At 45.9% G+C, this 26,493-nt stretch overlaps 1 protein-coding gene across 31 annotated transcripts in view; it reads right to left on the bottom strand.

Moving 5' to 3' along the window:
• The window catches only part of MYT1L (myelin transcription factor 1 like), a 365,607-nt gene that overhangs the window by 173,534 nt on the left and 165,580 nt on the right, over positions 1 to 26,493 (bottom strand). For 29 of the 31 annotated variants that reach the window (XM_019752014.3, XM_074331624.2, XM_074331629.2 and 26 more), the window contains one exon: positions 871 to 1,011. The exons of 1 other annotated variant lie outside the window; for it this stretch is intronic. The gene's annotated coding sequence lies outside the window, so the exon portion shown is untranslated. Of the gene's footprint in view, positions 1 to 870; positions 1,012 to 18,455; positions 18,504 to 26,493 lie in introns of all 31 variants that reach the window. One more of the 31 variants, XM_019752018.3, reaches the window with a different exon arrangement.

The raw sequence follows: 26,493 nt of genomic DNA, 5'->3' as shown, positions 1-26,493 counted from the left end.
TTCAGCCTTAAAAGGGAAGGAAATTCTGACACACGCTACAACATGGATGGACCTTGAAGACATTCTGCTGAAATAAGCCGGTCACAAGGGGCAAACGGGGTATGAGCCCACCCATGTGAGGTGCCTAGAATAAACGGTCAGGTTCATCGAAGCAGAAAGTGGAGCGGAGGTCGCCAGAATAGCGGTGTCGGTGTGGGGGACTGCTTCATGGGGAGGAATTAGTTCTGGAAGATCGAAAAGTTGTGCAGATGGACGGTGGTGATGGTCGCACAGCTATGTCAACGTACTTCATGCTACTGAACTGTACAACTAAGGGGGTTAAAATTGTAAATTTTATGCCACACATATTTTACTACAACTTAAACAATTCTTAAAAAAGAAACTCATCAATAACCTTCAGTTCTACAAGGAGTATGGCTCCCAGGATCCCTAGCGGCACTAAGGGAGGTTTACAGCGTGACTGGCAGCAACCCACGAGGACCTTGGGCTATGCAAACGAGGGCCTGATTAAAGGCGGGCTTCATTTCTTTACAGACAAAATGTGCCTAAATAGAACCCAGTGTGGAAGCAGATGTGATTCTCAAGGAGCGTCCTTCAGGGGGCCTTCTGTGCAACTGCCAGAGGTGGACAGACCTCCTGAGGCAGCACTGACACTGCTTGGGGTAATGTAGCTGGACAAGTGCGGGCTGCCTGAGCCCATGTTTAGCTATGGATTATAAAGTCCGACTTTAAGCTGAGCTGTTTTTTTATTAAAATGAAGGCACAGCGTGCTCTTTAGCAAATAAAAACCCACCCTTCACACACCCATCTTTATGCCTTTTCAAAGTAAGATACTCTAAGGCCAGTGTACCAGACATCTGTCTGCATTACCTTTCTGTGTCTCCTCAGGCGGCCATGTGTCTGGGAGACCCACCGGAATCTTTGATGGATGCTGCTGGCAACTTGAGAGACACACACACTTGACCGGATTCGATAACTACATTTTTCCTCTCCCACCAGATGTGGGTCACTCTAGAGAAAAACAAAAAGGCAGAAAAACAAGGTTGGTAATCGTAATGGAGCACAGTTCCCACACGAGGGGTGCAATGATCAGGGAGGGGTGCACTTGAAGCCAGCAGGGTAATAAGAAGCAGGCCAAGGGCACAGGCGCGTGCAGACGCAACAGCGAGGGACGGCGGGGACTGCCACCTCCTGGCACAGCCAATCACTTCTCGATAAATGATCCATTGTAGAAAATTCCTTTAGAAAACAAAATTACTGTTTGTGATATAAAAATTACACAAAACTGGAAACATTCTTATGAACCTGTCAGAATTACTTTGGTGATCGAGTCTAAAAGGTATCAGGCAGTGTGTCCTATTTAGAGGCTGACTAGAGAAGCGTGTGTACGTGTCTGCACACAGATACTAGTGTACAGCTCGTCTCAGCAGCAGGTTGTCATACGTGCTTTTATTTTTGTCCTCCCTAAAAAGACAGTAAATAAGTGGCAGTCCTTCCCATCTAAAAGACTTTAAAAAGCATGTTATTTGACAATTAAAAAACGAAATACAGCCTCTTGAGTAATTGTTTACATTTTTGTTTGTTATAACTGTAAAGCGACACCCAGATACAGTGCTTACAATGGCCTGATGCACAATCTTCTCCGCCAATATTCAGGCAGCGGACGTGGTTATTGGGAACACGCTCTGAGCCCTCCTTTACTGGACTGGCTAAGAACGCTGCCGGTGGGATCCCATACCGTGGCTTTATGAAAACGCACGTTCTTCTCACCAGGTGGAGGACAGCAGATGACAAGTTCCCATGAACCTTACAAATGGAGCAGCATAAAGCAAGACACTGACTGAGAACACACGAGCGGGTCGGGCGGTAAGGCAGAGCCACCCAGCTGACTCACTGTGGACACTGTTACCGCACACTCATGTCATTGCGGGGGGTCCTCTCGGTTGTCGGAAGGAAGCAGGACAAAGACCTAGAGAGCCCCCCCCCCCCCCCCCCCCCCCCCCCCCGCTCATCCAGAGGGCGGGGTAGTGTCCCACAGCACCTGTGTGTGAAAATGGTCGGGTTTCCCATTAAAAGGACGAGCACCTACAGAACAGAGCGCTGCGGACCAAACGGCAGGCTTCTTTGGTGTGTACCCCAGGCCTGCACGTACATGTTCACAAATCAGGGAGTTGAAATGCCCTCACTTCCCACGTGCTACACCGTGCCCCCGTCCCCTCCCCGTGGAGGCTGTACCCGCCAATGTCTTCCCACCCTCGGGTGACGGGTGACGGGCTCTGTCCCTGGTCCCCGTGAGCTTCCAGAAAACGGGGCACGCCCATACACGTGAGACTCTGGCCCTTTGGGGAGAAAGGACGCCACAGCACGCCTTCTGCGAGTGCATCTCATCGCTTACGGCCTCGATGGAAGTCGCTGCGTGTGGACTACAGGCTAACCGCCCAGGGAGGTATTCGGGGCTTCCTACCGCATGGGGACAGCTCTTCTGATTTCAGACAACTGGTATGTAAAATAGAAATTCCTTTTTAAGAGCAGCATGTAAAAAAGAAATTGAACTGAACCGATTACTTCTTTAGCAGCTACCTTTCTTTATGTAAGAATTCACAGGACAGTCCACTGAGCGAGTTCCCACAGTGACACGGTCTTACGAGATGTTACCTTTCCCCGGTTGTGCAGGCACAGAATGAAGGGTTCTGTGCCCACACTTTCCATCACATACTCTGCTTGTGATCCTGTCTAGTGGCGTTCCCAGGCCGGGCTCTGAAATGCAGCGTCTGCAGGGACTCAGTGGCAAACCCCAAGTCACCAGCCAGGCAGGGGGCCTACATCCTGGGCCACACTGTGCTCACGGAGGCTGCACTGACACCCGCCGCTCAGCACCGCACTCAGGCGAGCGTCCATGGGGCTTTTTAATGGCATTTGTCCTACGAAATTACACTGCACATTTCTCTGTTTTAAACTGTTTACGGTGATTGCAGAGTCAATGCAGCTGGCAGAAATACAGAGAGACCCGTGTACCCTGGATTCGGTGTACCCCAAAAATAACACCCTGAAAAACTGGAGGACACCATGACAACCAGGAGACCGACACCAATTCGTCCCACTGACCCTGTTCAGATGCTGTGTGTGAGTGTGTGTGTGTGTGTGAGTATATGAGTGTGTGAGTGTGTGTGTATGAGTGTGTGTGAGTGTATGAGTGTATGTGAGTGTGTGAGTGTATGTGTGTGTGAGTGTGTGTGTGTGTGGTGTGTGTGTACTTAATTCTACGTGATTTTGTCACTGTGCAGGCCCAGGTGTCCATCACCACAGGGTCCCTCCATATGCACTCTCTTCCTGCAGCCTCGAATCCGTCCCCCATTTCTGTAGTTCTGTCATTTCAAGATTGTTCTATGATACAGTGAACAGGCTGCTGGTTGCCAGGGGGATGGGGTGGGGGTGGGCAAAATGGGAGAAGGGGTTTGAATGGTGCAAACTTCCAGTTTTGAGACAGACAGTCCTGGCATGTCACATACAGCACACCGTTCATAACAGCGTGTCACATGTGTGGAAGGTGCTAAGAGAATAGATCTTAAAAGTTCTCATCACAAGAAAAAAAAAGTGTAACTATGGGAAGTGATGGACGTTACCTTACTGTGCCAATCATCTCCCGATACGTACAAACATCGACTCATCATGTTGTACACCGGAAACTACTGTGTCACTTGTATCTCAGTAAAAAACAAAATGTTCTGTAAAAGGAACAGCACAGTCTGAAACCTTTTGTTCTGCTCAGTTTTCTGCAGGCGTATCCAGGGTGACGTGTGTGTCAACACTTGGCTCCTCCATGTGGCTGAGAGGGTTCCACGACGTGGATGGACCCCAGTCTAACGTTGCACCTGCTGAAGGAAAGCAGGCTCACCCGCAGCCTTGGGCTGCCTGAGTGAAGCTGTCACCATTTCTTCTTTTAGCCTTTCTGACCGGCAAGCACTAGTGTCGCACTGTGGGTTTGACTTGCATTTCTGGTGACTAACAACATGGAGCATCTTTTCCTGAGTCTACGTACTGCCTGTCTGTACACCCTCCTTGGTGAAACGTCTGTCCATGTCTTTTGCCCATTTTCTAACTGGATTTTTTTAACTGTTGAGTCTTGAGAGTCCATTATATATTCTAGATACTGGTCCTTTGCTGACTATTTCCCCAATTTGTTGCTTGTCTTTTCATTATATTAGGGTGTACTGTAGAGCCCAAGTATTACTTTTGAAGTCCAATTTATCAATTTTTCCTTTATGAGTCATATATTTATATGTTTGTGCAATCATTTTCTATCTTCCTCTACTGAAAAATGACACTCCCTGATGGCAGAGATCTTTCTAACCTATTTCTGAATCCCGAAAGTCTACAACTGTGCCTGGCAGATAATAGATGCTGAACGAACATGTGGGATGAATACATAAACTACTTTGTTTTAGGTCAGTGTGTTATTAACGGCTGTGCTGTCACATACATTTTAACTGTAGCTTTACCAGTATTTATGATTTAAGACTGATTTGTTACTTTCCTCATTTAACAAGGGTGTGTACTCTTCAAATTACTTCAGTTATGTAGGAATAAAAAGCATCATTTGTCCCCAAATTCAAGAAAGACTAATTACTCTCTGTTTGGTTTTTAGACTGATTCTATATTAAGAGATAAGAGTGAAAGTTCACAGTATATCTTCTCATGAAAAACAGACACAAATGACGTTTGGTTTGAGATGTTTGCTCGTCGACTTCCCTCTTTCGCTGCTTCTCTCTCTCTCCCTTCATTCCTATTTCTGCTCTTTTTCTAAATTTGTTTCCAAATGAGGAGGCGGAAGAGACTCTCCCAGGCTGTTATTTGTAAGCACCTCCCACGTATTATGTGTTACAACTGGGGTCATCTTTATTGTCACTGTGTTAGAAGAGTGTGACAGGGCTCATCTCCTCACTTTGATATGATTTTCTCTGTATGTTATTTTCCTTCCCTATTTTCTCCTCTCCCTCTCCCTCTCCCTCTCCCTCTCCCTCTCCCTCTCCCTCTCCCTCTCCCTCTCCCTCTCCCTCTCCCTCTCTCCCTCTCTCCCTCTCTCCCTCTCTCCCTCTCTCCCTCTCTCCCTCCCTCCCCCTCCCCCTCCCCCTCCCCCTCCCCCTCCCCCTCCCCCCCCCCTCCCCCTCCCCCCCCCCCCTCTCTCTCTCTCTGAAACAGGTGACCTGCAAGAGAACAAGTCTGACGACATGAAGGTCACTTACAGAGCTGGTAGAGACAACTTTGAGGTGAATTTGTCTCGTGCTAATTTTACTTTATTATCAGTGCTCCTTGTGCTTCCCGTTTTTACTAAAACGCATTATGAATACACCTCCCCGCTCTGGCTCCACATGAAAGGAAGCTGGGCCCTGCAGGGGCCCCCAGCTGCCTGGCTGAAGGAGGGACAGCTGAGTGACAGGCCCCAACTCACTCCTCGATCTCCAGGAACCGCCAGAAGCACCCGCAAATGAGAATCCATATGGAGCCCCTCCAAGCAGTTCTGGTGGGAACAAAAATGTATTTATTTTCCAGCTTTAAATACAGACATGGAAACGGCTGTGAAAGCCCCGCAACCACTTGAACCCCCTGGGGATTCCTTACCCAGTGCAGGTGGCGCTGGTGTCAGGGAGCTGCCAGAGGTGCTGGTCACCAGAAGGAAGGGTGAGGACGGAGGCCGCAGAGCCATGCTCAGTGCCCTTCCGGGGAAAAAGCAGGCCCAACACTGGCCCAGCCCGCCTGAGGCATCTGGGTTCTGGGAAGCACTCCTTTTCTGATTCTAGACCCGAGCGAGAGCTCAGATGCTTTGCGGTCTGGCAGATGCAACTGTCAGCCATCCAGATGAGCGGACGACAGGAAGCAGAGACTTTAAAACACTGACCCTGCGTTCTCATCAAAGGTACGCACACCCGTGGTTAAAGGGTCGAACGGTGCTCCCCACCCTACCCACCCCATTCTACTTCCAGCTCCTAGAGACAGCCTTCCACTTTAGCCATTTCTTTTGGCATTTACCCCAAAGCCCTAAACAAATGAATACATCTCTGCTGCTGAGCTGTGTCTCACCAAGAAGCATCTCCCCATTAGCTCCGCACTGTGGACGGGCACAGGAGGCTGCATCTGGTACACTGGCCTCGCCCACCCCAGCACACACTGTCTGGCCCCCACATCGAACCCTGGGCATATCAGACTGCTAACTGGCATCTGCTGGCATAACTACGAAGCCCTGCTGACAGAGGAACGCTCGGTGTCACTACGGCCTTGTCCGGACCACGTTTCCTACCTGGGTTTACAACTGTCTGTGTGCACACCATGCTGTGTGCGAGTCAGGAATTGACGGCCAGGGCCTCCCAGCTGAGGGGTCTCCTCTCGTCACGAGCAGACGTAGGTGCCAGCTCGGTGCCCTGGATCAAGCCTCAGGAGAGCGGTCAGCGTGCCCCCCTGGCCTCATTCACGTGGGGGGCCCTCAGACCCCCCTCACAATGACACGCAGCCACCACCCATCCCGTTTACTGAATCTAAAGTCTCCCTCATTCTTGAGGGAAAACATCCAAGGAAAGGTACTTGGCAGACCACTTCGGGACTATTTCCTTAATATTCGTTTGAGTGAAAAACCCAGATTGGGCTAATTAATTCTCCCTCAGATGTCTGAAGGTTGCACTCCCTTGTGTCTACAGCCTGAGGATTCTCCGTGTGACTCCTTGCTGCAGATGTGCGGTCCACAACGCTACGAGTCTCTCTGTTCCCAGTGTATTCTGAGATTTTCCCGACAGTAGATGGGTGGGGGGCTCTGTTTTCATGCATCCTGCTGGGCCCTCTGGAGGACTTTTGGGGAGTCTCTTCTTTCTTTAATGGTTCTTTTCTCCCCATTTTCTCTCTTCTCTCCTTTGGAACTTCTGTTGTTCAGATGAGTCCTACTGGACAAGCACGCCAATTTTCTCGTTTCTCATCTTTGTCTTTTTGTTCTAACCAGGTATTCTCTATTTTACCTTCTCACTTTTCTAGCAAGATTTTGGAATTTAAACTTTATATTGACATTTTTAATTCCATTTTTGGATAAAAACTCCCATATGTGTATTTATTGCATACTCATAGTAGTTGCTAATTTCTGGACCACAGGTGTTTAGTTGGGACCAACTGTATGTAAACTCAACTTTATTTTTTTCAGTCAGAGCACATGAAATACTTCTCCGCATTTTAATAACAAATATATTATTACTATTATTAAAACAAAGCACAGTGGGGATGTGAAGAGATACGTCCTGTCACACCCTCAGGGTGAGTGAAGTGGTGTGTTCCGAGTGGAGACTTAACACATTGGTCTCTTCCAACACAATAATATGTAAAATCCCGAATAACAGACATAACCTCAGCTTTTGACAACCTTAAGACTTTTTAGGTAAAACCACTAACAACATTATGGAATGCACAGATTATTTAATAGGATCTATGCAGACAAAGATACAGATATTTCCTTCTTAGTAAAATAAGTACATTTCAGAGAAAGCTGTTGAAAAGTGATTTTTTTCAATTAACTAACTTTCCCCATTATCTTTCATTATAAAATATGAGATGATTTAGATTAAAATATATGGCTGTTGGATGTAAGAAAACCCAAATTAAGAAAGTTACAGTAATAGCTACGATAGTAAAATGAACAGCCAGGAGAACATTCTTAATTATGATACTCAAAGTCAGGGCTAAATGCAGTCACAACTGTATTCCAAGTTAAGCTGTACAGTACCAAGGACCCTCAGCGGCATAGTCACTGCCCTGGCCTCACTGCGTGTATTATCCTTTCAAAGAGTAAACTGATCACTTGCTTCCAACTGGCTTGACATTTCAGACTCTTCGCCCTCCCCAGCCTGAACACTCTGCATACGACGGGAGAGAAGCCTTGGCTAATCAGGGAGCACCTTGTCCGCGTGCCACGCACTTCCTGTCCATACAGCAGAGTGTCTCGGGTGCATTCCATTCCTACATGACCATGTAATTATTTACCTCCAGGGCATGTGACATTGCTCTTCAATGAACTTAGAAAACTACTGCTGCCTTTGGATCTTAGTCATTTGCTAGGGTATCAAACTCTCTCTTACACACACACACACACACACACACACACACACACACACACTCGAGAACTCTAGTTGGAAGTTATAACCAAAAGAAGGTACTAGGCATAAAAGAACAGCGAGAAAAGTCAAACTCTTATGTTGTGTAGGAATGATTTGCCTCTTGGACTCACATCACTTTCACATCATTCCGCCCATAAATCGTCTACTTTCCACCAAATGTAGCGGTTTAAATCCTACTCACTTAATTAAGCCCCGCTCAATGGCCACTTTGCCCAAAAGGCCTGCTTTCAATTCCCGAAAGTGTAATCTCTGGCCCTTAAGTACCGAAACACTTTCAACAGTGAAGGTGGCACCAAAAGCCGACCTGCTCCAGGGTTAGAGCCACGTCCGCTTTCTATTATACTGGGTTTGTGGTCAGAAGCAGCACACGGAGCAGTACGCTGTTAGGACGGCAGGAAAGCCCACGGAGCGTTTCCTCTGCCCAGGGATGTCTCGGGCCCTTCGGAAGCACTCACTCATACAAGCCTCACAAGCCCAGAGGCAGGCACTGTGGGAGTCTCTGCCTCACAGGACAGACTCTGACGGCTGCTGCTTACCTGCTGTGTGGTCACAGACACATTACTTGACCTCTCTGACCCTCAGTGTCTTTGTTTTTCAAATGGTATTGTCCATAAACGTTCTCTCCGTGGACAGTGAATTTAAATAAGCTGGGTTCGCGTTCTTACCAGAAGGCTGAACAAGAACGACCACTGAGTCCACGCACAACCAATTCCAGGAAGAGCCACAGGGGCAACACCAAGAAAGGAGACCACTGGGTGGGGTGTGGAGGGGAAATCAGGTGTGGTTTGTGTGGGGGCGGGTTGGTCTGGGGCACTCATAACTGCAAGGAAAAGCAGCAAAGGAGCCACTGTAGTGCTGTCCTTTCCCCCCCAGCACTGTCCTTAGAGCACTGACATGTAACCAGCGCAGGTAAGGTGGCCGCCGCACATGGCCGTACATGTACTGTCTCTCTTACGGGACAATCATCCAGACAAGCGTGTACATTAGTACGAGAGAATATAAAGTGGATACAACATTTAACAAAAGATGTGCAACAGTTCTACAGGGAAAATTGAAAAACTTTACTGAGAGATGTCAAAGGAGATCTAAATCAATGGAGAGATAAACCTCATCGTGATAGGAAGACTTAATATTGTCATGATGTCAATTCCCCCAAAATTAATGGGTAATGCAATTTTAACTAAAATACCAAAAGGGCTTCTAAAAAACCTGATACTTATATGAAACAGTAATGGGTCAAGAGTATCTAAGACACTCGTGAAAGTCGGAGGAGAAGATTGCTAACCAGATTTCAGGACTCATTCTGACACTGTCATAATGACACCTGTGCTGCTGAGGGGGGATAGTAAATGGCCCCATAATACAGGAGAGAGGCTGTCTGCAGGCCCGTGCAAGCACGTGACGGAACGTGGAAGAGGGAAGCTGTGTCAAAGGAGGGCAGAAGAGACGCTCTTCAATAAACGGAACTGGGAATGGTCATTTGTTGGAGCTTTACATCTTATACAAAACAAATTCAAAATAGGTTATGGGGTTAAATATTAAAAAAACAAAACCTTAAGACTCTTCTTACAAAAATATAGATGAATACATTCTTAGGTCTTGGAATAAGGAAAAACTTAAGATACCAAGAGCATTGACAATAAAGGAAAAGATGGATGAATTTGATAATAATAAATTAAGAACTTCTTTTTATCAAAAGACACCTTAAAGAAAGTGGAAAGTCAAGTTACAAACTGGAATATATGTTCTTGATTTGTATAAAGAATCTATAAAGAACTAAAATTAAATAAGAAAAATATACTCAATATAATAAAAGATTGGGCAGAAAATATTAACAGCATCTCACCAAAGAGGAAACACATACATCATAACTACCGTGTTTCCCTGAAAATAAGACCTCGCCAGACAATCAGCCCTAATGCATCTTTTGGAGCAAAAATTAAGGTAAGACCCGATATGATATGATATGATATGACATGACATGATATCTGATATTATAAAGACCTGGTCTTATAATAAAATAAGACCGGGTCTCATATTAATATTTGCTCCAAAAGATGCATTCGAGCTGACTGTCCAGCTAGGTCTCATTTTTTGGGGAGACATGGTATGTGATGAGATTGGGAGAAATAGCAGAGAACATGAGGACTTGAAAAGACCCTGGACGTCATCTGGCGCAGTGGCCCTGCCGTGGTCTCTGACGTCTAGGGGTTTGGAGGGGACATGTTAGAAGCCACCACAGAGAACTGGGGTGGGATGAGCTGGGAGCCTGTGGGGACTCATATGCCCAAACAGAAGAACCCCACTTCTGTCTGTCATGTCCTGAGAGCTCCCCGTATTAGAGTCCTATGGACAAATTGTTTGAAAGCTCATCTATGAAACCACAACCCTTGTATCGAGGAGCAAATCAAAAGCCAGGAATTGGGCTGAACTTCAGAGCAACTCAAGCACGGCGAGCGGGGCCTAGGCACTCACTCTCCTGACACTCCCAACAGCATCCAACGCACTCCACTCCTTTGCTTCCAGGAAAGAATTGACTAAAAGGGAATAAACAACCTTTCCTGGATATTTTCATACTGACTGCAATTCTGAAGTGTGAACATCTGTGCATCTGTGTCTGTAGTAAATATAAATGCAATGTATTACTTGCTCTGTAAATAAATATATTCCTGAACAATTTAGCTTAAGATAAACATCTGAGAAATAACAGTATTTCCTATCAGAAATCATAGGTACTAAACTTAAGGACTTTGGTCTCAGAGAGGATTTCATAAACTTGACCCCAGAGCAAGGGAAGTAAAAGCAAAAATCAATGAATGTACCACAGTTTCTTAATCCAGTCATCTACCGATGGGCATTTCGGTTGTTTCCATGTCTTGGCTATTGTGTATAGTGCTGCAATAAACTGTGGTACATTTATACAATGGAGTATTACGCAGCCATAAAGAAGAAATCTTACCATTTGCAACAACATGGATGGACCTAGAGAACATTATGTTAAGTGAAATAAGTCAGAGAGAGACAAATATCATATGATCTCACTTATATGTGGAATCTAAAGAAAAGAATAAGTGAATGAACTAATCAGAAACAGTTTTGGAGACATAGAGGAAAAACTGAGGGTTGCTAGATGGGGGGGTGAGGATAAGGGGGAAGGTGAGGGGATTAGAAAACAGTCAGTAACCACAAGAAGGCCATGGGGTTTTGAAAATTAATTTGGGGAATGTAATCAATAATGTTGTAAAGATTTTATAGGGTATCCAATGGACACTTGTCCCATTTGGGAGACCACCTCGGGGATGATGTAGATGCCTGATCACTGCACTGTACACCTGAAGCTGAAGCTGAACAATAATGAATGCCAACTATAATTATATATATATATATATATGTGTGTGTGTGTGTGTGTGTGTGTGTGTGTGTGTGTGTGTATATATGGTTACAGGAAGCGGAGTACAGCATTAGGAATAGACACAGTGGAAATGTAATGACTCTGTGCGATGTCAGAGGGATAGTGGATGGGGGGAGGGGGATTCACACAGTGTGAGGGATATAAATGATAAACGTCTAAGTATTGCTTTGTCTTGTGCACCCGAAACTAATAAAATTAAAAAAAAAAAGGATAAAAAATAAATGGAAGTTTGATGAAAAAAAAATCAATGAATGGAACTGTATCAAACTAAAAAGCTGCACAGCAAAAGAAACCATTAACAAAATGAAAGGAAACCTATTGAATGGGAGAAGATATTTGCAAACAATACCTCCAATAAAGGGCTAATATTCAAAATATATAAAGAACTCATACAACTCAACAACAACAAAAACAAACAATCCAATTAAAAAATGGGCAGAGAACCCGAACAGACACTTCTAAGAAGACCTACAAACAGCCAACAGATATATGAAAGATGCTCGACTTCAGTAGCTATTAGGGAAATGCCAATCCAAACCACAATGAGATACCATATCACACCTGTTAGAATGGCGTCATCAACAAGACAAGTAATATCAAGTGTTGCGAGAGGCTGTGGACAAAAAGGAACCCTCGTACACTCTTGGTGGGAATGTAAATTGGTACAACCACTATGGAAAACAGTATGAGATTCCTCAAACAATTAAGACTAGAATTATCATATGACCCAGCAATCCCTCATCTGGTTGTCTACCTGAAGAATTTGAAAACATTTATTCATAAGGATACATGTACCCCTATGTTCACTGCAGCATTATTCATGGTGGCCAAGACATGGAAACAACCAAAGTGTCCTTCAATAGATGATTGGATAAGGAAGATGTGGTATATATACACCATGGAATACTATTCTGCCTTAAGAAAAGATGAAATACTGCCATTTGCGACAACACGGATGGACCTTGAGATTATCATGCTGAGCGAAATAAGTCAGACAGAAAATGTCGAGAACTATATGACTTCACTCACATGTGGGATACAACACTGAAAGCAACAAATGAACAAAGAAACAATTCACAGACACAGACAACAGAAGAGTGGTTACCACAGGGGTACAGGAATGGGGGGAGGACGGAGAAGGTAAAGGGGTCAAATTTATGGTGATGGAGAGAGACTAGACTCTGGGTGGTGAACACACAGTTCAGTATACAGATGATGTTTATAGAATTGTACACCTGAAACTTACATAGTGTTATTTAACTATTGCCATCCCCATAAATTTAATAAATAAAACATCAAGAATAGTATTTCCTATCACCTACAATGCTACAAAATCATGCAAAAATAATCTCAAAATGAAAATTATATTTTCATCTTTAAAATTATTTGGTTAAAAGGAACACACGTTTTTTGGAAAAAAACACACATGAATGCCAACTAATAAAACACCGGACTAAAGAGTAATGCCGAACAGACAAGGTCATTTCCAGGTTTGAGAAATTATGAAATACACAAACGTTTCTCAGTGGAATCAGTAGACTTCGGAGCCATGAGCCACTTCAGTGTCCACCTTTCTGAAACATTGCAAGACAGAAGAGGCCACGTTTACTGTGGCTCCCTAGCCCCCTCCTCCCCACGCAGTGTGGGATCTGGAGGAAGGCCTCCACCTGGGCAGGCGCAGAAGAGACCACAGGCCTCGTTTATCAAGGGCTGTGCTCAGCCAGAGGGCGGTCCAGTTCTGAGCCAGTTCAGGTAGTGATTTCTAGTCCGTGCCTGAGCTTGCGAGTCCCACCCAGGCAGGCCTGGGAAGTGGCCATGCAAAGGCAGGGCGCCAAGTGTTCTGACTCACAAACAAAGTGGAGTGTGTAGGAAAACCCTGAACTAAACAGATGGCCTTTCATAAAATCTGTCAGCCCTCTGGGTATCGGGCGGGTAAGAGCGTTCTCGAGGGTTCTGTGGAATTATCACCTAAAACGATCCGAGGAAAACCCCACATATTCTACAGGTGCTTCTGGGAACCCCCGCAGGGTTTGTGGCGCGAGCGCATACACCCCCGGGCTGAAGCCTCAGCCAACGCTGAAAATTGAGTTGACGATTTTTAGGAAACGACATTGGAATTTGAGGCTAGCTCTGAGGGCTACTGTTTTCTTGTCTTCATTCCTAATGTTACTTCCATGCGGATGAAGCTGCTCCTAAAACGTTACTCAACTGGCCAAACACATCGCATCTTAGAGACTATGATTTGCCTTTTCTGGTCCAATACTAAAATTAGTTTTTTGTTGTGAAGACAAATACCTGTGTTCTTGTTGCCTTTTCTGGTGTGTGTGTGTGTGTGTGTGTGTGTGTGTGTGTGTGTGTGTGTGTGTGTGTGAGAGAGAGAGAGAGAGAGAGAGAGAGAGAGAGAGAGAGAGAGAGAGAGAGATGAAAGGACATCGAAAAGATTCCAAGAGAAATCTGGCTCCACAAGGAAACATGGTACTTTCCTTGCATCTTTCTGGATTTGATGGACTCAATTCACTGTACCCTGGACAGCGATACAGAGCTGTGCACGGTGTCTGTGCTGGACACGTGCATATCTACTATATCAACTAGGCCATGCACTGAATCAATTCGGAATCTCTCTCAAATCTAAAATATTAAGACAGCCAAACATCAGTTATAATAATTCATCAATTTGAAAGAAATCAATGACATAAATATTAATTGTAAGAAAAAGACCAAAGCAACGGGAATGGAATGAGCACTTTCATCTGCACCATCAGCTACTTGGTGCCCTCAGAAAAGTCACTTCCGCCTACCGGAACGTGCATGGTTGGTAAGTATCTATATTTATACTTTATCAACATTCTCAATGAATTCTTTCGAAGATTGAAAGAGACAAAAAATGATGCAAACATTTTAGAAAGTAAGAAATGTTACTAAGATATGTAGGGCTGATGAGTACTAGTAGCGATGCCAGTAACACTAGTGGGAACAGACGCCGTGGGCTGAAGTCGAGGGAAGTGAAAGACGGCACTTCAGAACGCAACGCACAGGGACACTTGATCCTGCGGTGCCTCTCTGATGTGCGCCATGCAAATAAAAACGTTAATATGTTGTGAAACCTCAAATATCCTGACTAACGGGGGGAAGCCAATTTGAATTTCTGAAAGGTTTTAAAAGTAATGTAGTTCTGTTACCTTAAAATGCATATGCCAGAGGGTAAGGGAGGACTGGAAGGCAGAAGAGGGTAAAGGGGGTCAAATACATGGTGATGAAAGGAGAACTGACTGGGTGGTGAGCCCAAAATGTGCAAAATAAAATCTACAGTTGAAACCTACGTAATTTTACTAACCATTGTCACCCCAATAAAGTTAATTTAAAAACGCATATAGTAATCTAAGCTACTAGTTAAAGAAGTGCTGGGCAGATCTCCATTAATAATTAGATTAGGATAATGTGTATTCATCACTGATTCATTAACTCCATCAAATATCCACCGAATACTCCAGTGTTCTCTGACGGGCAGCCACTGAGGAGAAACCCAGAAGCAAGGTGCTGCCGTGTCCTCAGTGAGTTTACTGTCGAGTGGGCGACACTGACCAATGGGTCATTGCCACACAGTGTCGCCAATGCTGTGACGATGGAGGGAGGCACTGGACACGGGAAGCTCGCACTGGAAGGACAGATTTCTCAGTTTGGGGGGTGAGGGAAGACCTACCATAAAAAGTAGCACCTATATTGAGACCTAAGGGGTAAGTTGGACTAAGCCAAAAAGTGGGGAGGGGAAAGTGCTCAAACTTTGTCTTAAGTCAGACTGTGAAAGGTTTTCAAGTGTGGAACCCTAGATGACAAAGCATGTATCATTTGACAGGCATGTCATTGGAGTGTGAAGAACTGATAGTGACAGGTAGGTGTGGAGGGTGGCAGATCCACGAAGAGGCTGGTGCAGCAGCTCAGGCCGAGGCCGAGGCCACAGCGACCTCCACTGGGCACAGGCAGTGAGGGCGGGGATGTGGGAAGGTCAGAACCCGGGGAGCTGCAGCTTAGGAGGAGAGATATTCCAGTTTGCTTGCTCGACTTTGTTCCCATGGCAATGTCTTTCTCCCTCTTGGAATGTCCCTTCTTTCTCCCTTCAGGGCATTCACAAAACAATAGGAAATGCTGGCAACATCTCAGCTACCCAAGGCTGTGATTTCAGATGGCAGAGAAGCCTGGCTTGGAGTGTAAATGGAAATCCTAGAGCACCCCTGAGAACTAGACAATAATAGTGAACTTGGGAAGGCTCTGTCTGGCAGACTGCTGGGATCTAAGAGGCTGTCTGCAGGCAGGAGGCTGTGTGCATATCCCGGGGAGACATCGGGCAGGCTCGGCAGCAGCACTTCACCTCTGGGTGACCCTGAGGCCCTGACCAGCAGGCGCAGAGAGCAGGCTGGAGGCTCACAGATGCCTCGGCCGTGGCTGGGAAACACAGAGTACTAAGGAAAATCGGAACCACCTTTGGCTGACCACTAGTGTATATTAATCACATGTGACACCTAGGAAGGCAGGCATAAAAACAAACATATGAATAAGCAAAAGAACTCCAAGAACTTAAAAAAAAGAGATACCAAAGAACTTAGTGGCCACACAACACAGGGTACACAAAATGTACAGAATTTAACAAGACAAATGCAAGATTTATACGCTAAAAACTACAAAATATTCTTTCAAGAAATTAAAGATCTAAGTAAATGGAAGGACATTCCATGTTAATGTATCAGAAGAGCTAACATTGTTAATATATCAATACTCCCCAAATTGATCTACAGATTCAAGGCAGACTCTATTGAAAGCCCAGCTGTTTTTTTTAAATGAAATCCTTAAGTTGATTCTAAATTCATATGGAAATGCAAGGATCCAGAATAAGCAAAACAATCTTGAAAAGGAAAAACAGAGTTGGAGGAGTTAAATTCCCTGATTTCAAAACTTATCACAAAAAACAAACAAACAAACAAACAAATAAAACAAAAGCAGTAACCGAGATAGTGTGGTTACTGGTTTAAGGACAGATACGTAGATCAACAGAATAGAACTGAGAGTCTAGTAACCATCACATTCATGGTCAATTTATTTCTGACAAAGGTGCCAGAATTATTTAATGGGGAAAGAATAGTCTGTTCAACAAATGGTGCTGGAACCACTGGATATCCACATGCAAAAACAATGATGGTGGACTTTTAAATTACACCACAAAAATAAACTCAGAATGGATCACAAATTTAAGTGTAGGAGCTAAAGCTATAAAAATCTTAAAAGAAAACATAAAAGTAAATCATACAACACCAAAAACAAGCAAAAAAAAAAAAAAAATCCCGTAAGTTGAATTTCACCAAAATTAAAAACTTGTGTATGAAAAATGACATCATCAAGAAGGTGAAAAAGCAAAAAAAAAAAAAAAAGATAAAAAAGAGTGGGAAAAATATTTACAAATCTTATATTAGACAAGGGACTCACATCCAAAATATGAAAATAATCCTTTCATGCAAAATTAAAAAGACAACCCCATTTAAAAATGAACAAAGGATTTGAATTGACATTTCCCCAAGTAAGATAAGACAAATGACCAATAATCCTTTGGAAACATGCCAGACATCATCTGACATCAGCGAAATATAAATAAAAAACATGAAACAGCACTTCATACCCATTTGGATGGTTGTTTTATATATATAAAACATATATACCGGGGGTGCCCAAAAAATATGTGCAAGTGGACACTTTGGTCAGTGATGCTCAAGCAGTAGTTTGCTGTAATCAGAAGTGTCCGGATGCTGATGGGAACCACTTCGAGCATCTCTAGTAATTGCAGACGTCACACGTGACTTGTATTCATCTTTCGTTATTGGCATATATATTAAGTATTAAAATTAATACTGTTTTTTCCTCTTAAAATGTGTATACATTTTTTGGCACCTCTGTGTTGTGTGTGTGTGTGTGTGTGTGTATACAGATATATATATATACACACACACACACACACATATATATCTGTGTACTAGAAGCGATGTGTGACATGGAGTGTTGTCATGATGGAGGATGGTTTACAACACACGTTAAAACACACCTTCTCTCAACTGTAGCTCACACCTGACTGACTGCACCGAACACATTGACACTTGTCACACACTGTTACTAAGGTTTGATGCACCACTTCCCGTATTGAATACCCCTGCCTTTCCGCTGATGGCACTCGGCAGCAGCGTTCACCGTATTTTGTGATCACAACGGAAAGGCTCCATGTCACACATCGCTGCTGGTACAGCAATTTCTGTCAAAAACATTACAGTGTGTCCTCATCCACCTTATTCACAGGGTCTGGCACCGTGTGACTTCTGGCTCGTCCCCAAAGTCAAAATGATTCAGGACATCGAGGCAGCCACAACAGCACAACCAAAGACACTCAGGAAAGAGGACTCCCAGAACTGCTTCAGAAAGTGGCAAGAACGATGGGATAAGTGTGTTCGAAGCGAGGGGGGTATTTTGAGGGGGATTAATGGCAATGTGTCTTATACTGTAATAATTTTTTTATTTTAAACATTCACTGTATTGTTTGATTACACCATATATGTAAATAACAAATGATGGTAAGGATGTGGAGAAATTGAAACCCTCATACATCGCATGTGGGGATGTAAAATACTGTAGCTACTCTGGTTAAGAATTTGGCAGTTCCCAAAAATGCTAAACAGAATCAACATATGACACAACAATTTCACTTCTACCCAAGAAAAATGAAAACATATCCACAAAAAACTGTACCCATGTGTTCATAGAAGCATTATTCATAACAGCCAAAATGTGGGAAAAACTTCAATTTCCATCAACTGATGAAGGCACAGTGACCTGCGGCACGTGTACGATGGAAGACCACTCACCCAGAAAGAAGGAATGAGGTTCTGGTACATGTTGCCCATGGATAAATCCTGGAAACGATGCCAAATGAAAAAGTCAGTCACAAAAACTCATAGTTTGATTCCATTTATTTGAAACATCCAAAATGGGGAAATTCATAGAAGCAGAAAGTAGGTCATTGATTGCCGAGGGCTAGGGGAGGGGGCTGCTCTCAGGGACGGGGTTTCTTTTTGGCATGTTGTAAAAGTTCTAACATTGGATTATGGTAAGAATTGCACAGCTCTGGATATACTAAAAAGCACTGAATTACAAACTCTTAATGGGTGAATATGATTATATTGAGATTTGGAAAAATCCTCAGTAAAGGCCTAACAAATATGGGTTTCCATTGGAGAGAGAAAAGATAGGGTGGGCTCTGTCTCTTGTCAGTGGCATCTTCCGTTTCAGTTTCTAAAATTCATCAGTGGGCATAAAAATGCTCCACAGGTGGGGAATGGTTCTTGACTCTTCCTTCCCAGTCTGCCAACTGCCTGTCAGAGAAACCTCTGTGTGACCCATGGTGGCCTAGATTGTCTCCTCGATGGTGCTGACAGAACTACCAATGGATTCAACATGGTGGCACCAAGTGGCTCTTGTGTGTCCTGAATTAAACTAATGTATATGGTTCTGCCGCCATTTGTTTGTACATCCGCGGATTCACTCAGCTAGGCATTCAGTTGTTTATAAACACTCAGCTCTGCACTGCTTCATGCAGCAAGATCCCTGGAAAAAGACCCAGCAAACCAAAAGTCTAGTCCCAGAGGCTTGGGGATGCTTCTCAACCTCTCCACACCTTAATTTCCTCCAATGTGAAATCGGAGTGATGGGCTGCATGACAGCATCTATTAATTGGCATGTTGTGAGGCTATGACGCTGTCGACACCCCGTCACACACACATGTAGACACACACACGCATGCATGTACAACATACTATATATAGCATCACATGAAACGCAATGGTAGTAAACTCCTGGGCCTCATCTACAAATGAAGACCCTGAGACCTGTGGACTTGATTCAGTCACTCAAGCTTGCAGAGAAAGCATCAACGCGGGGCTGAACCAAACTTCGCTTGACATGATGGAAATTTTAATTACATGAGAGTTAAGTCCAACTAATTTTTCATCCTTTAAAGAGTCATTTTTAAAAATGCTCATTTTTTTTAGATTTTACATCAGCAAATAATGATGCCACGAATAACTACTATGTCAGTCATCACATTTCTTATGGCAAGACCACACCTCGGAATTCTGACCAGCACGCTGCTGCCATTTGTCAAGAATGTTTCATTTTAGATTATCGCTCAGAAAGGATTTAAATTCATCGCCAAAAAAGAAGAACAATGTTCCCAAATGTAGCATAGAACATTTATACTAATACGACTCCTATGTGAGAATGCTTTCTTGGAACTTAAAAATCAACCGTCCCACTCGGGAGGGGCCAGAGTTGCAGCAAGAGCACACTGTTATTTTGTCACAAAGGCATTCCTGCAGCCCACGTGCGCGCTGGGGACAGATGTTTCAAGCCTTTCAGAAAACAGGGCAACCTCCCTGAGGTTTCCCCAGATGGGGAGGGAAGATTGTTTCATGACTAAGAAGCAAAGCGGTGGCTTTCGGACGAGCTGTGTAGCACCAACCCCACTGCCCACTGCCCTAAGCCAAGTCTGCCCTCGCCCAAGACCCCATCCCTGCCTGGGGCAGAAGAGCTTCGGGACAAAGCTGCAGCTGGCACCACACGCCAACGCGGCCCCTCTGGTGGTCTGACTGAGCTTCTCAGAGACAATGGCCCCACAGCATGGCCCCGGAACAGTAAGTGGCCGTGAAAATTCAGGTCCTGAAGGTACACACGAGCTGTCAGCTCTCTGCTAGGATGACCTGCTACCGCTGTCAGGGACAACGCAGAAGGTGCCTTGCTGAGTTTTCACGCACACACGCCAAGCCAGTTGGAATACTTCTTCTCTGAAGAGATGCCTGCTATACCCCTGCTGGCGCTTTCTCACCGTTAGGCGCTGATGCTCGTGGGTGCCAACCCTCACTCAGCTTCACTGAGGAGCAACTAGTCAATTGATGAGTGTTGCCCACCAATCAGAGTTCCCAACAGGCAATGCGGTTGGCAGCAGGATGCACGTATGTGTGAGGGACGTGCTGCAGCCAGCGTGATCTGACCTCTCTGCCATCACCTTTTTCTGGGTGGGACAGACACGGGCAGCTGAGGCAGAGAGCCCCATCCACGATGCAGCCTGAAGCTGGTGAATTAACTACATCAAACTGGCTGCAATTCTACCCGTCACCTGCAACTGCCACCCATCTTTCCTGTGAGGTAGTCAATCCCCTCAGGAAATTGGTTTCACCAAAATCTGAAATCCTAAAATTTGGCAGAGTTCAGCAGCAAGGTGTGAGAAATCGGACACTGTGGAGGAAGACGGGATGATGAGAAAAGAAACAAGTCAGCCCTGGTACCAGGGGTGTGGGAAATGTGGGAAACGAGAGTGTGTGGGGAGGTAGATTACTCCCCAAAGAAGCTGATGGATAGCGACCCTCCACAGCGGCCCCTGTTGTCCGCGGGAGACACGTCCCAAGCGTCTACCTGAAGCTGCGGAAAGCACTGAACCCTATATATGCTGTTCTTTCCTGTACATACTCACCTTTACACTTACAGGAAGCACGTTATGGCTTTTCTGCGTATCTGAAATATCAGCATCACTGCTCTTGTGCTTGAGGCCACTATTAAGGAAAATAAGGGTGACCAGAACACAAGCACTGTGACACTGTGACAGTCAATCTAGTAACCGAGGTGCCTGCTAAGTGACTAAGTGACTAATGGGCGGGGAGCATCTAGAGCGTGGAGATGCTAGACAAGGGGCTGATACACATCCCAGGTGGGACAGAGGGGGACAGTGGGAGATTTCATCACACTATTCAGAACGGCACATAATTTAAAACTTATGAATAGCTTATCTGTGGAGTTTTCCATTTAAGATTTTCCTGCCGCAGTTGACCGTGGGTAACTGAGACCGCGGACTGTGTCACTGGATGGGGGGACTGCCGATATACAGGGCATCTTGGTAGAGATCGAAAGGGCTACTAAGGAACAGGAAATTCAGACCCTGTCCTCAGAGAAGGTGGGAGGCACCCACCCCACCCCTTGCAGGTGACTCCCATCCCCAGCTGAACCCCCCCCCCCACATGGAACGCCCTGACCTGATGGCTGCTTCTAAAGGACAGAGTATGACGAAAAGTCGTGAGCTGTCCCTCGCAGATCAGGTAACACACACTAGCTCCCCTTGCAGGAGACCTCCCTGGCTTGCGTGCTTGCTCGCATGGGGCTGCTCGGCCAGGCAGAGAGAGGGGCCTTCACCCAGCAAGGAGCCGAGGCCTTGGCCCAACAGCCTGTAGGGCACCGAACCCTGCCGACGTCTCCTGACTGAGAGGGGCCGTGGACCCTGGCGCAGTTGGAGCCTGCAGTGACTGTGGTTTCAGCTGCCACCCTGACTGCTACCTGGGACACCTGGAAGCAAACGCTGCCGTTAGCATTATCTGTCTGGATAATAAATATTGAAGTTAGGAGAAATGGCCACGCCGGGGGTGCCAGGCACCACTGTGCACCATTCAGGAAGGCAAAACGCTGCAGTGAGACACGTGCTGAGAACGTACAGACAGTACCGCACGCAAGGTCGTTGTATGGCCACCAGGGCACTCAGACGGCTGAGCTCTTACGCCAACCTACGTGAGGAGCCATACACAGCTAGCCTGGAAACTAAAACGTATCATTCGGGTATTGCAAGCGTTGTGGTTTTCAAGATCCAAGAGGAGGAGACGGAAGACAGAAGCCCACAATGACCAGACACGCCCCGTGTGTGTGCGGCCTGCTCACGCCAGGTCTCTATGTCCGGTGCCACCTTCCCTGGCCATGCCACAGCTCTGTCTCTACCCCTGTGCCAGGCAGGTAGAGGTTTCTGACCTGCAGACGGTCATGGAGAGCTGTACCTGAAGGCAGCCAGCAGGACGCTGCCATGTGATGAGCAGGAAGTAAACAGCGTATTGTAACGGCAGAGCTGAGCCACAGAGCGCGACAATTGCAAGACCAGAGGGAAAAGGCCCTTTGTGGAGAAGACTTGTTTGTTTCAGCGTGGACACCCCAGAAGGTAAAGTAAGGAATGAATGCAATTTCTCCAAAAGGCAGAAAATAAAACATGTCAGAAAGCCAGAAGAGGAGCCACTGAAACGGCATTGAAACATCACAGACTTTCTCTTCTTCAGAAAGTTATAACATACAAAATCGAGAAAACAAGAAAATCCCAATAAAGATTTCTATTTTAAAGACACTGCCATGTGAGTTTCCAGTCCTGGTGCTGAGACCTGTCCGTGACACTGAACTCCCAGCGGGCTGCTGACCAGAGCTGCTGGGGAGGGCAGCTGACTCAGGCATCTAACTGGGACCTATAGGAGGACACCGTGGGGACCAGACCATCTATGTCCAAGCTGCAGTAAGAGGAGGTCACGTTTGAAAAGGGTTCATTGACTGAAACAAAGGACAGTGAGTTCTGAAAGCACCACTGTGAAAGATACTGTGTATTCTGATTCTGTTAGAGCCGCCGCACTGCCCACCATGCCCAGACACCGGCTTCTGCGTGAACAGTACTTCTGAAGAAAGACCGCAGTCAGCAATTTGAACTTAATAATTACAACCAGTTTGTGAGGTTCATTTCATAGCCTACTACGTGTATACCTAAAACTAACATAATGTTGTATGTCATCTGTAATTGGAAAAGAAACGAATTTAGAAAATACAAGTTCAAAGGACGTATTTTATTTCTTGATCAAACCACAAGAAAACAATTTTTTTCAACTAACTTACATATATAGACTGAATTCTACCTAGAAATATTTTTCTAGTTTTTTTCTCCAAAATAGATTGTCAAAAGAAATATTTTTGTTATTCCTATTAACTGTTAACACATTTACCTAATAAAGAACATGATTAACCATGGGACGTGAACACTGCTAAGATACATCAGTAGAACAGATCTACAAAAACTGATTTCAAAAAAAGAAAGGAATCCTCTGGTTTTACACACCGAAGGATTATGAAATATACTCTTATGTGGAACTTACAATAAAAAGGTCAGGTTTAAAGAATTTAACTCTGAGAACTTCTTGGGGTCTATTTGCTCTGGTGTTAAAGCACCGTGACTCTCACTTGAAACATGCCAGTTGCAGTGAGGTGTGCAAGTGAAGACCTGTGTGGTCCCACTGGACGTGCCGCAGGACAGCTTTCCACTGCGCCCCAAACTGCTGCGAGGGTTGCACGCACGGGGTGGGCGCTGCAGGGGCCGTGGCAGCAGGCTTATCTGTTCTCTTTCTCTTATTAGGTCTCTCCTAACACAGCTAATAAGGCCAGCAGCTTGGTCAATGATTAGTGTAGACAAACATGAAAGAAACAGAAATCATGATGGTGTTTCCTAAGGTGCTGTTAGGAGATGGAATCTAGAAAAGACATGATATACAAATGCTATTTCTATGATGTGTGCAATAAGTTTTAAAACATGAGCAGAGTCAGAAAGGGGAGAGCTGGGAGAATCCTTGCACACCCTCAGTCCATCTTCTCATTGTGTAGACGCTCAGAAGGTAAGAGCCACACGAGGTGGTGGGGGCGGAGGCGGCTCCCAGCTCCCAGGCCTGGGCCACTTCTCTCTCCCTCCCTTCTCCTTTTCCATTGTGGTCATTTCATTGGGCCCGTTATTTACCTTTTCTATCTGTGAAAAGATTTCACAATACAGTCACAGTGAGAATTACTGTGAAAATTAAACGAGATAATACCTGAAACACACCTGACATCAATTCTTCCCCGTAAGATACTAAAAGTGGCAGAGCCTCAGCTAGAATCTGTGTTGACTCAAGCAGTTGCTGCTAGATGACGCTACAACTTAGCACACACGGCTGATTCCCATTATTCTCCGTCGTTATCTTCTCAGTCGTCCCTGGGAACTAGGAATTCAACACTGAACAACTGCTCGTGGGGAAATGCAGGGTTAGGTGCCTGCGGGCTTCTGGGCACAGCATTTCTTGTCACCCAATTAACACACAAGCTGTGTGTAAACACACACACACACACACGTTTGATTCCTTCGCCTGGACCTCACAGCCAACAGCGCGCTGGCTCCACCTGGACGCGCTCAGTGGGCCTCCCAGGCTCTTACACCGAGCAAGAAGCACGGGAAAGCACTTGAGCACATTGCTGGGCCCACTGTCAACAGAGAATCACCAGCAAAAACAAAAGTGGGACGTACAGCACTAAATGGACCATGAAAAGGACAGTTTCCAGTGTGAGCTGAGGCCGGCAGGCGAGTGCTGCCTCGTTGGACCTCGGCTGGAAGCACGTCCATCCGACGATGCCGATTTGTAACTGCCCTGCTTGTGCCCATCAGTGACCATGAAGGTGCCATGAGTACTGATTTGGGGGCTAAAATAATTTTTTACAAACGGGCAAATCAGCAAATAAAGAATGTGTGAATAATGAGGCTAACGTGTGCTGGAATGAAGATGGGGTGAAAAGACTTGACTTTTGCAATTTTCTTCAGGTGCCTTCCCAGGGGTGTGTCTTCCTTCGTGTGCGGCACCGCAGTCACTTAGACGACGAGGCTCACAACGCCCGGAAGTGCAGAGCCAGTGTTTAGCCACTTTGCTCCCTCTTTGGGGTGAATGTGTCACCGAGAAGCCCAATGTCTGCAGCGTCGGCTGTGCATTCTTAAGTTTGCCAGGACTCTTAGTCATCAAATAATAACTCAACGTCAAGTCACGAAACTTGATATATTCTACTTGAGACAAACAAGAAACACCCAGCAGGGAGTGGAGACCTAGCGGTCATGGGAGAAGAGCCAAGTTTCAGGGGCCTCAGCAAGTGAGCCAGGTCACCAGGGCTGGGCGACCCTCCTGTCACAGCTGCAGGGACCCCAGGGCACCGGGCAGAGAAGCCCATGTGCAGAACACAGAGCCCACTCCCAAGCCCTCTCCAGACAGGGCGGGGTTTGCTGATGCTGCCCTGACAAGGGCCTGGACGTCGCTGTCCCCGCCACTCGCTCTGATGCGGCCGCGGCGCTGCAGGTGCTGAACGCACGAGGACGGCAGCTCCTTCCTCTGACAAGAGCCTGCCTGGGCCCAAAGCACCCTGGCCATGGGTCAGCCCGTCCTCCCCCATCAGGCAGCGTCTTGAGAACCTCCAGCTGTGGCTGCTGAGTCACCACATGGGGGAGAAGGTCTGAGTTTTCCTTTCACCGTGAAGAAGAGCTGATGTCTTCTCCAGCGATGTTTGCCTGTGGCCTGTACCTGCAGGCTAGGGTCAGGGGAGTCGCAGGGAGGGGACAGAGGGCTGGGCTCTAACCAAGAGGGCTCCTGTTTCTCTCTTGTCTCAATAAGGGTGTGCTTGAGGCGGATGGTCCCACCCCCAGAAGCACCGGTGACCTCAGGGAATAAAGAAGACATGAGGTCCACGTGGGCCTGATGTGCCTGGCACTCCTTCCACGTGCCGCTGGCCTGTGTGGCCCTTGGCACCCACCACTGCGTGGTCACTCTTCTGGCTGAAACCTGTGATCGGACACATGGCCGGGCCACTACCCCCAAGCGGCACCTGCTGAGATAGAGCAGGGCGGGGCTTCCGCGTCTGCCCCCAGCTTCCCTTTCCGCCGCCGAGCGGCTGCTGGCGGATGTGGATGGTTATGACTCATGCTGTGTGCACAGGCCGCCAACAATCGGGTGCTTTTCCCCACCAGTGGGTTTCAGAGACACCCTATGCACACATCATAATTGAATTTGTAATTTAAATATTCAGGTTAGGAACTACCAGTGAACATTTCTTAATCACAAAGGAATGACAACAGCAGATATTAACAGATTTTTGTTGAGGTCAGAAATAAAAGATACTGAACCAGGACTTACATTTGTCTCACACCCTTTTCTAGTCATTAACTTGACCGAAGCCGACCATCCTGGTCTCAGGGCTCCTTGAGCCATCTAGTGCTCGGCT

Source organism: Rhinolophus sinicus, chromosome 2 (assembly GCF_057876585.1).
Source record: "Rhinolophus sinicus isolate RSI-liver-muscle chromosome 2, RSI-T2T, whole genome shotgun sequence".
Taxonomy (NCBI): Eukaryota; Metazoa; Chordata; class Mammalia; order Chiroptera; family Rhinolophidae; genus Rhinolophus; species Rhinolophus sinicus.
This window is presented reverse-complemented; position numbering and strand designations above follow the sequence as displayed.